Here is a 12,755-nt window from a genome sequence, read left to right as displayed (position 1 = left end):
GTCTTCCCAGATAAACAGGATGTCGTCACTATAACGACTCCACCCCTGTATGGGTTGACTGTCTCCATCATCCACTTGAAAAATAAGGCGTTCCCAGTAACCCATAAACAGGTTTGCATACGAGGGGGCACAAGTGGCCCCCATCGCAGTCCCCTGTTTCTGGATAAAAATATCCTTATTAAATATGAACACATTATGCTCTAATACAAATTTCAAAAGGGTAAGGATGAGCTCAATTAGTGAAGATTCCAGATTACTCTCTCCCAAATAATGAGAAACTGCTCTTAAACCATCTCCATGTCTAATAGAAGAGTAAAGCGCTTCAACATCCGCTGTAACTAGGACGGCCCCTTTTTCCAACTGTACCGAATCCAGTTGTTTTAGCATCATAGTTGTGTCTTTAATATATGATGGCAGCGTCTGTACTAACGGTTTTAGATAATAATCAATAACCGTACAAATTATTTCACAGAGGTTGCCATTCCCTGCCACTATAGGCCTTCCCGGAGGATCTATCGGATTTTTATGTAATTTCGGCAACAAATAGAACGTTGCCATTCTTGGTTGTAATTTAGTCACAGCTTCAACTAATCTTTTAGGGATGATACCGTCATTAAAGGCAGACTCCAAAATCATCACAAGTTTATTCTGAAACTCAGTTAATGGATTGTAGCATAATTTCTTATAGCAACTGGTATTGCTCAGAATCTTGTGGGCCTGTTTTTCATACATTTTGCTGGGCCACAATACCGTATTGCCACCTTTATCCGCCTGTTTAATGACGATATCATCCCATGTCTGTGTGATACAAATGAGACAAGAATGTCTGAATGTATGTGTAGATAGTGATTTCACGTATCTATTGCCATTAACTGAGTAAAACAAGACAAAATGGAAGCGGGAAAGTGCCCTCAGAGTGACCTATTTGTATTGTATGAGGAGATGTGGCATAAACAGTTATGTACGCATGTGCAGCGGCATTCTTGTAGTGTGAGGAAAATATTCTCAAGGGTGAACAACAAGATAAGCATGGAATTTGTACAATAACAGCTCGTGATCTGTAAAATAATAAGTTATATGAGAAAAATGCCAGTACGCATGAGAAATGATACCCCTTAGACCCCATGTCCAGAGCCTCTCACCTAGCCAAATCAGTTCTCATGCTTCGCACTGACGAGGGCCAACAGCCCGAAACACCGTGTCTGCGAATTGAGATACTGATTTGGCTTTTATCCTAAGTCATATTGCACGACTCGTTAAAGGGTTGATTGTGACTTGTAGGATCGCTACTTCCAATAGGTGGCGCTGTAGAGTTTAAGTCCTCTTTTTCTCAGAAGAGGCAATTTGCATATTTAAATTCCCAGAGGAGCATTGTACGGCAAATAAGCCTCCTTACCTTGACAAGCCAGAGATGGTATGTCACTCTCCATAAGGAGAAATGATACCCCTTAGTACGCATGACGAAACTGAATCCAGTTTTAAGTGTATAAAACAGGACGGCATCTAGGTGGGGGTAGGGACATTCCAGGAGACTTTATGGACGCATAACTTCTGTGATGATGTGTTACCGAATATTTCCTTCTCATCGGTCGAGTCCCCCGACAGGGAAGTGATGTTACAATATTTGGTAATTATATAGATGCTTACTTTCTCTATTATATAGATGATGATTATGATCATGTAATGTTAGGCTAGCGCTGTTATAATTCATGTGCCTGTAGTACATATATCAAATCATAGCTTAAATTGTTGATTATTAAACTTCATTTCATTATTAATAAAATATAAGTTGTTTTACCGAAATAGAGACCTAGTAGTCTTCTTGCCTAATTAGTATATTAGTGAGCGCTATGTAAGTAAGGGGTTTTCCCCTCCCGGAGTGAAAACTCGGTAAGACATAAATTGGCGTAGTCGGCAGGATTTTATGAAAGCAAGTTTTTTTTTGTTAAAAAGAATTTTGTGATAGATAATAGATGGATTTTTGTAAGTTTGATTGTCTAGACAAAGGAAATTGTTAAGTTGCTGGAAGATTATTTCTTTTTGGCGCAAAGCCAATTTTTAGAAATCTTTATAACTTTTTGTCTGAACATAATTTTGAAATTCTGTTTTTATCAAAGTGATATGTTTTGATTGATAATTTTTACTGCAAAAAATTAGCATTTGGCATTTTGCCAAGTTTTTGTTACAATGTTTGAGAAACGAAAGGAAAAGTAGGAGGATGTTGTGGACGTGCCCGGTTGGACCGAGGCACCGTATAATATATTGGCACATGAATTGAGCAGTTCTGGACTAGCGGAACAGTGGTCTAGTAAGCTCATAGGTAGTGAACCCACTGATGTTGTTAATGTACTCAGGGGGGTCCCCGCAAAGGCGGGTGATGCAGTTAACCCCTCGATGTTGTTAAGTTACTCGAGGGTGTCCCTGCCAAGGCAGGTGATGCAGTGTCTCTATTGGGTGTTGGCCACCACCTATAGAGCAGTTCACAAGAAGAACTCTTTGTTGTTGAAAAAAAAAAAGCTGAACAGAGGTTGATTGAATCTGAAGGAAGACGGGTAGTGCTGGAATGCAGGGAAAAAAAAAATTACTAAAAGATAAGTTGGAACACTATCAGGGTGTAGCAGAAAAAGCTGCTATCAAAGTTGCTTAAAATAAATACCGTAAACGAAAAGGAAAAAAAAAAAAAGGACGGAAAATGAAATAATCCGGGAGCAAGCCCGTGATGCAGCTGGTCACCTTCAATTTGGAGATGACTGACAGCCCATTATGGTGGAACGAGGTGTTCCCCATACTTGAACCAGGATCTCAACTGAGGATTATACTCAAAATGAAGTACCGTATATACTCGAGTATAAGCCGAGATTTTCAGCCCAAATTTTTGGGCTGAAAGTGCCCCTCTCGGCTTATACTCGAGTCATGATCGGTGGTGGGGTCGGCGGGTGAGGACTGTCATATACTCACCTAGTTCCGGCGTTCCTGTCGCTCCCCCTGCCTGTCACACTGTCTTCGGTGCCGCAGCCTCTTCCCTTGTACAGCGGTCACGTGGGACCGCTCATTAGAGAAATGAATAGGCGGCTCCACCTCCCATAGGGGCGGAGCCACCTATTCATTTCTCTAATGAAGTGGTGCCGGTGACCGCTGATAGAGAAAGAGGCTGCGGCACCGAAGACAGGCAGGGGGAAGGAGCGGGACGCCGGGAGCAGGTAAGTATCGCATATTCACCTGTCCTCGTTCCACACGCCGGGCGCTGTCTCCATCTTCCCGGCGTCTCTCTCTCCGCACTGACTGTGCAGGTCAGAGGGCGCGATGACGCATATAGTGTGCGCGCCGCCCTCTGCCTGATCAGTCAGTGCGGAGAGACGCCGGGAAGATGGCGCCGAGGAGCTGCAAGCAAGAGAGGTGAGTATGTTTTTTTTTTTTTATTGCAGCAGCAGCAGCTATGGGGCAATAATGGACGGTGCAAAGTACTATATGGCACAGCTATGGGGCAATGGTGCAGAGCACTATATGGCACAGCTATGGGGCAATGGTGCAGAGCACTATATGGCACAGCTATGGGGCAATGGTGCAGAGCACTATATGGCATAGCTATGGGGCAATGGTGCAGAGCACTATATGGCACAGCTATGGGGCAATGGTGCAGAGCACTATATGGCACAGCTATGGGGCAACGGTGCAGAGCACTATATGGCACAGCTATGGGGCAACGGTGCAGAGCACTATATGGCACAGCTATGGGGCAACGGTGCAGAGCACTATATGGCACAGCTATGGGGCAATACTGGTGCAGAGCACTATATGGCACAGCTATGGGGCAATGGTGCAGAGCACTATATGGCACAGCTATGGGGCAATAATGGTGCAGAGCACTATATGGCACAGCTATGGGGCAACGGTGCAGAGCACTATATGGCACAGCTATGGGGCAATAATGGACGGTGCAGAGCACTATATGGCACAGCTATGGGGCAACGGTGCAGAGCACTATATGGCACAGCTATCTATGGGGCAACGATGCAGAGCACTATATAGCACAGCTATGGGGCAACGGTGCAGAGCACTATATGGCACAGCTATGGGGCAACGGTGCAGAGCACTATATGGCACAGCTATGGTGCAATGGTGCAGAGCACTATATGGCACAGCTATGGGACAATGGTGCAGAGCACTATATGGCACAGCTATGGGGCAACGGTGCAGAGCACTATATGGCACAGCTATGGTGCAATGGTGCAGAGCACTATATGGCACAGCTATGGGGCAACGGTGCAGAGCATTATATGGCACAGCTATGGGGCAACGGTGCAGAGCACTATATGGCACAGCTATGGGGCAACGGTGCAGAGCATTATATATATATGGCACATCTATGGGGCAATGGTGCAGAGCATTGTATATATGGCACAGCTTTATGTGGAGTATCTATGGGGCCATAATGAACGGTGCAGAGCATTATATGTGGCACAGCTTTATGTGGAGCATCTATGGGGCCATAATGAACAGTATGGAGCATTATATGTGGCACAGCTTTATGTGGAGCATCTATGGGGCCATAATGAATGGTATGGAGTATCTATTTTTAATTTTGAAATTCACCGTTACCTGCTGCATTTTCCACCCTAGGCTTATACTCGAGTCAATAAGTTTTCCCAGTTTTTTGTGGCAAAATTAGGGGGGTCGGCTTATACTCGGGTCGGCTTATACTCGAGTATATACGGTAGATAGCATCTTAACCCAGTTTAAACAAAAACCTGGAGAAACAGAAATTGCATGGTTAGTTAGGATGCATGATTATGAAGGTCCAGGATGAATGTTTTATAGAGAAATAAGATCTCATCTGTAATATCTGTCAATATATTAATTGGTTGTGTATTTGTATAAGTGTGTAATACAGAGCTGGGATAGGCTCTGTGCAGTGTTGTTATTTTGGTCATTTTGAATTGGCAGTACATTATATGAAGCTGTATTTTGTATAAGGCCGTGGTTTTTGTTGTTTGGCCTTGAAGTGCTTTCAAAGTGTCAGTGGACACTGCTGCAGTTTTATTTATATAGAGTTAATGTGTTAATTCCAAAGTGCAAAATAGGCAGGCTGTGTGAGCCTTGTATGTATGTATGTATGTCAATGAGGCATTATTCAACTCAGTTTGAGCTGAACTAGGTGGAGTGATTGAGATAAGGGATTTTCTTCTTGTAAAAATCAACTGAAAAGTGAAAGGAAAAAAAAAAAGAGGAAAAAACAATCCCTGAATGAGCATGTATGAATAAGTGATCACATAAGTATCATTACTTATCTAACTGTTGTTGAAGGTCCAAGGACCGGCCCAAGTGGTGAAATTTTTAGGAATTCAATGGAACAAAGGACATAGGAAAATCTTGCCTAAAGCTAGACAGACAATAATCAATTTCCCAGTTCCTAATTGGAAAAACATATAAAAATGGAAGGTCATGGTAAGAGCAGTCAATATGCGGAATTATGTGCAATTTTCTTAGCTCTGAATTTTGAGCAAGGACGTGAATGTCACTTGTATACAGACTCTTGGTCAGTAGCAAATGGACTAGCTACCTGGACGATGGGGTGGAAAAAATATGGATGGCTTATCCATGGAAAAGAAGTTTGGGGGAAAGAGGTGTGGGAGAGTATTGAAGAAATAATGCAAACCACGCCTACCACTGTTTTTTTATGTTGATGCACATGTACCTGCTGATTCACTTGAACGTTTGTTTAATTCTGAAGCAGATAGAGCAGCTGCCATTCGACAAACAACGGCGGAAACCGATAAAGCAAAAGAAACATGGCTTCACGGTACGGCCGTTTGGGCACATCAGAAAAGTGGACACCTGGGAGAAAAAGCCACTTACAGGTGGGCCCAGGAAAGAGGAGTTCCCCTCACCGTGGACATAATAAAACAAATTATTGCACAGTGTCCTGTTTGTCAACATTCCCAAAGGAGAGAGGTGCCACACACAGTAATGGGACACATAGGGAGGGGACAATTACCTGCACAAATTTGGCAAATGGACTTTATAGGGCCACTACCAGGGAGCAGAGGGTGTAAGTATGTCTGTACCGCAGTAGACACATACTCAGGCCTGATGGTAGGTTTCCCATGCAAGGCAGCTATACAATGGAGTACACTGAGAACTTTAGAAATCATAACACAGTATTATGGGGTCCCACTTCAAGTACAGACAGATAATGGGTCACATTTTACTGGACAACAAGTCAAAGACTATGCTATGGAACACAACATTCAATGGGTATATCACATGCCTTATTACCCTCAAGCAGCAGGGTTAGTAGAGAGAATGAATGGGTTACTAAAGGTCACCCTAAAAAGTTGAACCAATCTGACACTTCATTCGGGCAATGGAGGGATAATCTAAGTGATTCCCTCCAGATAATAAACAATAGGCCCATAACTAATTCCATGACTCCTCTGATGAGGATGTTGACACCCAATCTTACAATACATGAAGCACATGTAGTAGAGACTATTATCTACTGGAAAATACATGAAGAGGCCAGGATCCCTGAAAGGGCAACACCCCTATCAGCTGAACTGGATTTAAGTGCACTAGATGTAACAGTCATTCCTTCAGGTAAGGTGGTTCCAATTTCCACTGGATTGGGTTGTCAAATCCCTAAAGGTCACTATGGTCAGATTGCTACTCGTTCCAGTTTTGCATTAAAAGGGGCCATAGTGGTGGGAGGAATTATTGATGCAGATTATCAAGGAGAAATTAAAGTATTGATGTTAAATTTGGGAACAGAGCCATTGATCATTGAGAAGAAACAGAAAATGGCTCAGATGTTATTAATACCCGTAAACTTATCTCTGGGGGAAGAAGGTCATGCCCCCACTGAATTAACCATAAGAGGAGATAAAGGTTTTGGCTCCTCTGAAGTAACTAATGTTGGAGCTAAAATTTGGGTACAAAATGCTCAAGGACCGCCTTCAGAAGCTAAGATAATTGCAGTAGGCAGGGACCGCACCTTGCTGATCATGAGGCCAGGTGTAGAAAAATGGGAGTATATCCCACAGGGGAAAAAAAATAAATGTTATTTGCGGGAATAAACGTGTTATGTTCTGATTTCTGCAGATTTCCTTCCTAATCGTATGTGGAATCCTTGGAGGTGTATTTTTGGACGTCGTTGAAGCATGGACTCCCGGTGTCCAATTAACAAGTGAGCGAGTGCCACCTTTGAGGTCACCTGGTGATTGGAATGTCTACAATGTCACAAAGGATGGAAGGAAAAACTTTAGTGATATACTGGCTATTGTAAATATAACTTTATCTAACACCAGTTCTGTATGGATGTATGGGCCTGTAATTGAAGAACCGGCTCCATACAATTATCCAGGAAGAAAGTATTGGCCAAGTACTGTTTTGACCAATGGAGCTGGAACTGTAAAGATAATACATGAAGACAATATAGTATGTTGGGAAGCTGAAATGACAGAATTAAATTTAACGACTGGACTAATCGAATCTCGAGTATACGCTAATTATACTTCTAGAAGGTTGAATGATACTAGCTTTATATTTTGTTTAAATGGAACAAAATTGATAGTGTGTTTTAATATGACAGATAAAGTATATTCCACTGATTTTAGGAGGTATTATCCAAATTGGAGGGATTATCTTAGAATAATACAGGTAATGTGTAGGTATGTACTATTGCCATTGATGTTGGGGCTTCCGGGGAATATATTTTTCTGGATGCCAAAATTCAATGGACCTTATGTTGATAACAATAACAAAACTCATGATTTATCTATCTGTGAAGATACTCTGGAAGGCAAAACTTGTAAATTACACTTAGTTTATGCAAAGTTTGCAAAAATCATATAATCATATAATCACTACTACGATTATAAGTAATAAAATGGTTAAAATGGGTTCAGTTATAGCCAATGCCACTTCTCATTATTGGTAGCATCGGCATGATTGGTGTTGTTAATGCGCATGCGCCCGTCTCCATGCTTCCCTGTGTAAAATGTGACTTCCGCAGCCCTGCGCCTGGAACGCAAGCGTGAAACGCCTTGCCTTCCTTAGTGTACAGGGCAGGAAGTCACTGGGACGTCATTGACCGGCGCATGCGTGGACCACATACCGAGACTACCTAATGAATGAAGTTACGAAGGCAGAGAACCTGAAAGTAAATATGCAAATAAAAACTAAAACCTGAACTAAGAACGGGCAGCAACCAGAAAACTAATCCTAACATAAATAATATTGAAAATAATACAAACAAATTTGATGAAATGAGAATTATTATATATCTAACAAAATAAATATATAAATATGTGCCATAAAAATTCTATATCAAGTGCATGAATAGTGAGCTTGAATATTAGAAATAAATCTATACATATATTAATTAATATTATAAAGTGCAGCATATATAAATATGAGTGCATGACTATAACATGCATAACACGTGCATAATGAATTATAATTTACATATCAATTCATAATATTTAATAAAATAAAGTGTACTAATATAACTGTTCTCATAATAAATAAATAAAAAAACAAACTGGCGAAGCATATATATATATATATATATATATATATATATATATATATATATATATATATATATATAAACACATATACATAAATACATATAAAGTGCTAGTGATAGTAAATAATATAATCTTCTGATTTTCTTCTCTCTCTTTTTTCTTTTTCTCTTTTTTTCTACAAATCTCAGAAAAAACAAACATCACCGAAGAAGCGATGAGGGAAGACCACCAAAAGGTAAGTTGCCACCGGTAATGTTTGGATGTGTGTAGGGCAACAAATGGAGCCCACATCGAAATGCACTGAATAGGTATAAAACTGGAGGAATTTATCTTTTATTTGGAGCAGATTTCACATTTCTATCGTTTTTGTTGCTTTCCAGTGATTAGTAAAAAGTACACCATGACATCACAGACACACTGTATATATGTCAGTGACACACAAATATATATGTATTTATATTACAGAGAGGGATAGATAAAATATTAGCTGGTAAGTCATTTGTCGGCTTCTGAAAAAGAAATGAAGGAGCCAACAGGATAGAAGACATGGTTTACATACAATAAATAGATGCAGATTAGGGAGCTATATACTGTATATGTCAGTGACAAATACAATTAATAGTGTGTGTGTGCAAATTAGGGAACATGTATGTAATGTGAGTCAGTCACCCTTGTTACACCTAGGGGGCGCTGTTTGTGCTCTCCAGAATACGCATGGAGGCATTCTGAGGCCATGAGGGCGTATTGCAGTCACAGGTATAGCTATGATTAGAATGGTGAAGCAGTGACTCATTAAAAGCCTGCAGTATAGGGAGAGGTGTGTCAGTGTTGGTCTTGGCAGCAGACAGAGCAGTTGTCTGCAGAGCACTCCTGTGTGAGGCAACAGGGGCAGGAGGAACCAAAGAGACTGACACCCTGCATCTCAGGCTGTCTTTTGTTTACCCGGCTGCAATCCGGAGGATACATCGTGCTGTGCACTGCGTTAGTAAAGAGACTTGGTCCCGGCATGCGGTCACCTAGGGAAACAGGACAAAGGGAAGTCCGGCCTTTTTAGGGACTGGAAATTTAAGCCGTGTACTATATATATTCTAATGGACTGTGTGAAGGAACACATTAAAGGAACATTTTGTTTTGAACTTGCTTGGATCACTGCCTCATCACTGTGCAGCATGCACACCGCTGCTCTACATATGGTGGAAAGAATGCGGGCAGTGTGAATTAAGGCATACCCCAGGGAGTGCGGTAGAACATTGTGCAAGTCTGCTGGAGAAATGGAGGAACTATTGCAGCAGGTTGTACTCAATCAGCAAAGGTTTCAGCAAGAGGAGCTGCAGTTTCAGCGGTCGCAGGAAGCAGTTCTGCAGCAGGAGATGCAGTTGCAGCAGCGGCAGCAAGAGGCACTGCAGGGGAAGCTAGCAGAGCTTCAGCGGTGTAAAGAGGAGACCCCTAAGGTTAGGGGTGATCAGCAGAGTCATGAAGAGACCCCAAAGGCAAGGGGCAATTATTGAGTGCATCAGTGGTTCTATGTAGAGTCTAGATCCTCCAGCTCTCAATCTAATGACTTATTGCAGTTGGTGGAGGAATGGCTCCAGCCTGAGTTTTTTTCCCCATTCAAGATGATGGACAGAATCGTGGCTTACCGGATGGTGAGGGCTCTGCCGGCCGCCATGCAGCATTGGGTCAGGCTAAGGGACCTAGGCACCCTGGACCTGCTGATAGAATTTATTTAGCAGTATAAATCCACTCAGGACATTGCACCAGAGCCCTGGGCATAGGACTAGTAACTGTTCGGTGACATCTGAGCCCATGGTCTGCAGGGACACTCGCCATGAGTCTATGTGTGCCCAGCCAGTTTGTGCCATCACTACAGGCACTGTTTGCAATAAACCATGATTGTGCCAGGTATTCATGAACGGATGCCGAACAGAGGCTCTCCTGGACACAGGGAATAAAGTGACTCTGGTCCATAGGTCCCTTGTTGCTGGGGACAACACTGTGGGAGAGATCACCTCCTGTCAGTGTATCACCAAGTGAGATCAACGTGGGACACTCGGTATTAAATGGACTACGGCGGAAAGGTGAGTATATGTTGGTTTATTATTTTTGATTGTTTGCAGGAGACACGGGCATCGGGGATTAGGTGTTCGGTGAGTATGTATTGTGTATCTGGATATGTAATGTTTTGATTTTTTTTTCACATTTAAACACATGCACTGGATGATGAGACTATTCTCCCATCATTGGCCCATGCTGTCTCTGTTATTTGTGACAACACGTAGCCGGATGGGAGTAGTAGTCCCATCAGACGACGCCTGGGTACGCACGTCGCATGGGTACACACAGACACAGACACATGCACATATTGTCCGCCCACACACGCAGACACACACACAGACACACACACATATTCTCCATCTACACACACATATTCTCCACCCACACACAGAGACACACACACATATTCTCAGCCCACACACAGAGACACACACACATATTCTCTGCCCACATCATTTGACAAATTGCAGCGTTTTTGGCTGCAAATCCGCAAACCTTTTTACACCTGCGTTTTTGTTGCGGATTTGACTGACTCAGTGGAAGTCAATGGGTGCAGAAATGCTGCAGATCCGCAAAAAGAATTGACATGCTGCCGAAAATAAAACGCTGCAAATAAGGATGGAAATTTCCGGATCATGTGCACAACACTTCAGGAATGTCAGTGATTAACATTGCTTAAGTAATCCATTGCGTTTTTGTAGCATTTCAGTGTGGAAAAAATGCTGCGGAAACGCTACGTGCACATAGCCTAAGAGCAAACATTTATAATGGAGCACATAAACTTTCCTAAATGTTTTCTTGTCTGCGATAAAGTCTTACAAGCTTTATTACATGATGGCCAGACCAGAATGAAAAAGTGCATATTTGCATCAAAGACTAGTGTTGAGCGATACCTTCTGATATTTGAAAGTATCGGTATCGGATGGTATCGGCCGATATCCGAAAAATATCGGATATCGCCGATACCGATACCCGATACCAATACAAGTCAATGGGACACAAGTATCGGAAGGTATCCTGGATGGTTCCCAGGGTCTGAAGGAGAGGAAACTGTTGTGAATTAGACTTTTTGGCTCCCTCTTGTGGTCACTAGTGGTATGACTCTGGGATTGTCTTTTTTCTGTTTGGCACTCACCTGGGTCGTTAGTCCAGGGGTGTCGCTATATTAACTTCCTGGATCCTTAGTCCAGTGCCTGGCATCGTTGTAATCAGATCCTTCTGTTGCTCCTGTCTGCTGGTCCTGGCTCTTGCAAAATTAAGCTAAGTCTTGCTTCTTTGTTTTTTGAGTTACTTGCTTTGCTACTATTTTTGTCCAGCTTGTACTAAATGTGATTTCTGACCTTGCTGGAAGCTCTAGGGGGCTGGTGTTCTCCCCCCGGCCGTTAGACGGTTCGGGGGTTCTTGAATATCCAGCGTGGATATTTTAATAGGGTTTTTGCTGACCATATAAGTCATCTTACTATATTCTGCTATTAGCTAGTGGGCCTCTCTTTGCTAAATACCTAGCTCATTCTTATGTTTGTCTTTTCCTCTTACCTCACCGTTATTATTTGTTGGGGGCTTGTATCCAACTTTTGGGGTCTTTTCTCTGGAGGCAAGAAAGGTCTTTCTTTTCCCTTCTAGGGTTAGTTAGTTCTCCGGCTGGCGCGAGACGTCTAGAACCAACGTAGGCACGTTCCCCGGCTACTTCTATTTGTGGTGCTAGGATTAGATATATGGTCAGCCCAGTTACCACTGCCCTATGAGCTGGTTTTTTGTGTTTGCAGACTTGGTATTTATTCCTGAGACCCTCGGCCATTGGGGTCATAACAGTATGCCAGGCCTACATTGAATGTTTAATGCATTGCAGAAGTGGGATATAAGAAAGGAAATTCTGAATTTTTTTTTTTCCTCTCTTCCTCCCCTTTACCTCTGAGTGGCTTGAGCTTGCTGCAGACATGAATGTCCAGACCTTGATTGCAAGTGTGGACCAGCTTGCTGCTTGTGTGCAAAGCATACAAGATTTTGTTACCAGTAGTCCTATGTCTGAACCTAAAATACCTATTCCTGAACTGTGTTCTGGAGACCGATTTAAGTTTAGGAATTTCAGGGATAATTGTAAATTGTTTCTATCTCTGAGACCCCGTTCATCTGGAGACTCAGTTCAGCAAGTTAAAATTGTTATCTCTTTTT

The 12,755-nt window shown here is 42.4% G+C and overlaps 1 long non-coding RNA gene across 1 annotated transcript; it reads left to right on the top strand.

Annotated features, from left to right (window-relative positions):
- Window positions 1–1,506: 1,506 nt before the first annotated feature.
- On the top strand, window positions 1,507–7,393 carry LOC143773660 (uncharacterized). Its single transcript, XR_013215285.1, has 3 exons — window positions 1,507–1,627; window positions 5,732–5,858; window positions 7,099–7,393. It is a non-coding gene; the product is annotated as an uncharacterized LOC143773660 (long non-coding RNA).
- Window positions 7,394–12,755: the final 5,362 nt, after the last annotated feature.

Source organism: Ranitomeya variabilis, chromosome 5, assembly GCF_051348905.1.
Source record: "Ranitomeya variabilis isolate aRanVar5 chromosome 5, aRanVar5.hap1, whole genome shotgun sequence".
Taxonomy (NCBI): Eukaryota; Metazoa; Chordata; class Amphibia; order Anura; family Dendrobatidae; genus Ranitomeya; species Ranitomeya variabilis.
The sequence above is the reverse complement of the archived record's forward strand: the minus strand, read 5'-3'. Positions and strand labels throughout refer to the sequence as shown.